We start from the raw sequence: 4,550 nt of genomic DNA, 5'->3' as shown, positions 1-4,550 counted from the left end.
CTACACTGTATATACTAATGGGTGAATATTGAGTATTGATTATTAATGAATTGATTTGAAGTGTTTTTTTTAGCAGCTGTTTTTGATTTGGAGTTTCTTCTTGTTGGGGGCGGGGCTTAAGTGACTGACAGCTGTCAGCCCCCGGTTGTCATGGCAGCCCTGTGACTGTTGGAGTTTTATTACGGAGGCTGAATAAACAGTGGGCTCAAAACCAGAAGGAACGCGACTGGTCGACACACACACACACACACACACACACACACACACACACACACAGTTCTGGCCCAACCCCTCGGTCCCCGAAGGTGTTTGGGGAGGTGCTCAGATCTGTGTTCAGTCCAGAGAGGGGTTGAGGAGGGCTGTCAGCACGGCCACTGCCCTTTAAACAGAGAGGGGTTGGGGAGCGCTGCCCTTTAAACAGAGAGGGGTTGGGGAGCGCTGCCCTTTAAACAGAGAGGGGTTGGGGAGCGCTGCCCTTTAAACAGAGAGGGGTTGGGGAGCGCTGCCCTTTAAACAGAGAGGGGTTGGGGAGCGCTGCCCTTTAAACAGAGAGGGGTTGGGGAGCGCTGCCCTTTAAACAGAGAGGGGTTGGGGAGCGCTGCCCTTTAAACAGAGAGGGGTTGAGGAGGGCTGTCAGCATGGCCACTGCCCTTTAAACAGAGAGGGGTTGGGGAGCGCTGCCCTTTAAACAGAGAGGGGTTGGGGAGCGCTGCCCTTTAAACAGAGAGGGGTTGGGGAGCGCTGCCCTTTAAACAGAGAGGGGTTGGGGAGCGCTGCCCTTTAAACAGAGAGGGGTTGAGGAGGGCTGTCAGCATGGCCACTGCCCTTTAAACAGAGAGGGGTTGGGGAGCGCTGCCCTTTAAACAGAGAGGGGTTGGGGAGGGCTGTCAGCATGGCCACTGTCCTTTAAACAGAGAGGGGTTGGGGAGCGCTGCCCTTTAAACAGAGAGGGGTTGGGGAGCGCTGCCCTTTAAACAGAGAGGGGTTGGGGAGCGCTGCCCTTTAAACAGAGAGGGGTTGGGGAGCGCTGCCCTTTAAACAGAGAGGGGTTGGGGAGCGCTGCCCTTTAAACAGAGAGGGGTTGGGGAGCGCTGCCCTTTAAACAGAGAGGGGTTGGGGAGCGCTGCCCTTTAAACAGAGAGGGGTTGGGGAGCGCTGCCCTTTAAACAGAGAGGGGTTGGGGAGCGCTGCCCTTTAAACAGAGAGGGGTTGGGGAGCGCTGCCCTTTAAACAGAGAGGGGTTGAGGAGGGCTGTCAGCATGGCCACTGCCCTTTAAACAGAGAGGGGTTGGGGAGCGCTGCCCTTTAAACAGAGAGGGGTTGAGGAGCGCTGTCAGCATGGCCACTGCCCTTTAAACAGAGAGGGGTTGAGGAGGGCTGTCAGCATGGCCACTGCCCTTTAAACAGAGAGGGGTTGGGGAGCGCTGCCCTTTAAACAGAGAGGGGTTGAGGAGCGCTGTCAGCATGGCCACTGCCCTTTAAACAGAGAGGGGTTGAGGAGGGCTGTCAGCATGGCCACTGTCCTTTAAACAGAGAGGGGTTGGGGAACACTGTCAGCATGGCCACTGCCCTTTAAACAGAGAGGGGTTGGGGAACACTGTCAGCATGGCCACTGTCCTTTAAACAGAGAGGGGTTGGGGAGGGCTGTCAGCATGGCCACTGCCCTTTAAACAGAGAGGGGTTGAGGAGGGCTGTCAGCATGGCCACTGCCCTTTAAACAGAGAGGGGTTGAGGAGGGCTGTCAGCATGGCCACTGTCCTTTAAACAGAGGGGTTGAGGAGGGCTGTCAGCACGGCCACTGCCCTTTAAACAGAGATGGGTTGAGGAGGGCTGTCCTTTAAACAGAGAGGGGTTGGGGAGGGCTGTCCTTTAAACAGAGATGGGTTGAGGAGCGCTGCCCTTTAAACAGAGAGGGGTTGGGGAGCGCTGTCAGCATGGCCACTGCCCTTTAAACAGAGATGGGTTGAGGAGGGTTGTCCTTTAAACAGAGGGGGGTTGAGGAGGGCTGTCAGCATGGCCACTGCCCTTTAAACAGAGAGGGGTTGGGGAGGGCTGTCAGCATGGCCACTGCCCTTTAAACAGAGAGGGGTTGGGGAACACTGTCAGCATGGCCACTGTCCTTTAAACAGAGAGGGGTTGGGGAACACTGTCAGCATGGCCACTGCCCTTTAAACAGATAGGGGTTGAGGAGGGCTGTCAGCATGGCCACTGCCCTTTAAACAGAGAGGGGTTGAGGAGGGCTGTCAGCATGGCCACTGCCCTTTAAACAGAGAGGGGTTGGGGAGGGCTGTCCTTTAAACAGAGATGGGTTGAGGAGCGCTGCCCTTTAAACAGAGAGGGGTTGAGGAGGGCTGTCAGCATGGCCACTGCCCTTTAAACAGAGAGGGGTTGAGGAGGGTTGTCAGCATGGCCACTGCCCTTTAAACAGAGAGGGGTTGAGGAGGGCTGTCAGCATGGCCACTGCCCTTTAAACAGAGATGGGTTGAGGAGGGTTGTCCTTTAAACAGAGAGGGGTTGAGGAGGGTTGTCCTTTAAACAGAGAGGGGTTGAGGAGGGTTGTCCTTTAAACAGAGAGGGGTTGAGGAGGGTTGTCCTTTAAACAGAGAGGGGTTGAGGAGGGTTGTCAGCATGGCCACTGCCCTTTAAACAGAGAGGGGTTGAGGAGGGCTGTCAGCATGGCCACTGCCCTTTAAACAGAGAGGGGTTGAGGAGGGCTGTCAGCATGGCCACTGCCCTTTAAACAGAGAGGGGTTGAGGAGGGCTGTCCTTTAAACAGAGATGGGTTGGGGAACACTGTCAGCATGGCCACTGCCCTTTAAACAGAGAGGGGTTGGGGAGCGCTGTCAGCATGGCCACTGCCCTTTAAACAGAGAGGGGTTGAGGAGGGCTGTCAGCATGGCCACTGCCCTTTAAACAGAGAGGGGTTGAGGAGGGCTGTCAGCATGGCCACTGGCCTTTAAACAGAGAGGGGTTGAGGAGGGCTGTCAGCATGGCCACTGCCCTTTAAACAGAGAGGGGTTGGGGAACACTGTCAGCATGGCCACTGCCCTTTAAACAGAGAGGGGTTGGGGAGCGCTGTCAGCATGGCCACTGCCCTTTAAACAGAGAGGGGTTGAGGAGGGTTGTCAGCATGGCCACTGCCCTTTAAACAGAGAGGGGTTGGGGAACACTGTCAGCATGGCCACTGCCCTTTAAACAGAGAGGGGTTGAGGAGGGTTGTCAGCATGGCCACTGCCCTTTAAACAGAGAGGGGTTGGGGAACACTGTCAGCATGGCCACTGCCCTTTAAACAGAGAGGGGTTGGGGAGCGCTGTCAGCATGGCCACTGCCCTTTAAACAGAGAGGGGTTGGGGAGGGCTGTCAGCATGGCCACTGCCCTTTAAACAGAGAGGGGTTGGGGAACACTGTCAGCATGGCCACTGTCCTTTAAACAGAGAGGGGTTGGGGAACACTGTCAGCATGGCCACTGCCCTTTAAACAGATAGGGGTTGAGGAGGGCTGTCAGCATGGCCACTGCCCTTTAAACAGAGAGGGGTTGAGGAGGGCTGTCAGCATGGCCACTGCCCTTTAAACAGAGAGGGGTTGGGGAGGGCTGTCCTTTAAACAGAGATGGGTTGAGGAGCGCTGCCCTTTAAACAGAGAGGGGTTGAGGAGGGCTGTCAGCATGGCCACTGCCCTTTAAACAGAGAGGGGTTGAGGAGGGTTGTCAGCATGGCCACTGCCCTTTAAACAGAGAGGGGTTGAGGAGGGCTGTCAGCATGGCCACTGCCCTTTAAACAGAGATGGGTTGAGGAGGGTTGTCCTTTAAACAGAGAGGGGTTGAGGAGGGTTGTCCTTTAAACAGAGAGGGGTTGAGGAGGGTTGTCCTTTAAACAGAGAGGGGTTGAGGAGGGTTGTCCTTTAAACAGAGAGGGGTTGAGGAGGGTTGTCAGCATGGCCACTGCCCTTTAAACAGAGAGGGGTTGGGGAACACTGTCAGCATGGCCACTGCCCTTTAAACAGAGAGGGGTTGAGGAGGGTTGTCAGCATGGCCACTGCCCTTTAAACAGAGAGGGGTTGGGGAACACTGTCAGCATGGCCACTGCCCTTTAAACAGAGAGGGGTTGGGGAGCGCTGTCAGCATGGCCACTGCCCTTTAAACAGAGAGGGGTTGAGGAGGGTTGTCAGCATGGCCACTGCCCTTTAAACAGAGAGGGGTTGAGGAGGGTTGTCAGCATGGCCACTGTCCTTTAAACAGAGATGGGTTGAGGAGGGTTGTCCTTTAAACAGAGGGGGGTTGAGGAGGGCTGTCAGCATGGCCACTGCCCTTTAAACAGAGATGGGTTGGGGAGGGCTGTCAGCATGGCCACTGCCCTTTAAACAGAGAGGGGTTGGGGAGGGCTGTCAGCATGGCCACTGCCCTTTAAACAGAGGGGGGTTGAGGAGGGCTGTCAGCATGGCCACTGCCCTTTAAACAGAGAGGGGTTGGGGAGGGCTGTCAGCATGGCCACTGCCCTTTAAACAGAGATGGGTTGAGGAGGGTTGTCCTTTAAACAGAGAGGGGTTGGGGA

This window comes from Salvelinus namaycush, unplaced genomic scaffold, assembly GCF_016432855.1.
Source record: "Salvelinus namaycush isolate Seneca unplaced genomic scaffold, SaNama_1.0 Scaffold564, whole genome shotgun sequence".
NCBI lineage: Eukaryota > Metazoa > Chordata > Actinopteri > Salmoniformes > Salmonidae > Salvelinus > Salvelinus namaycush.
This window is presented reverse-complemented; position numbering follows the sequence as displayed.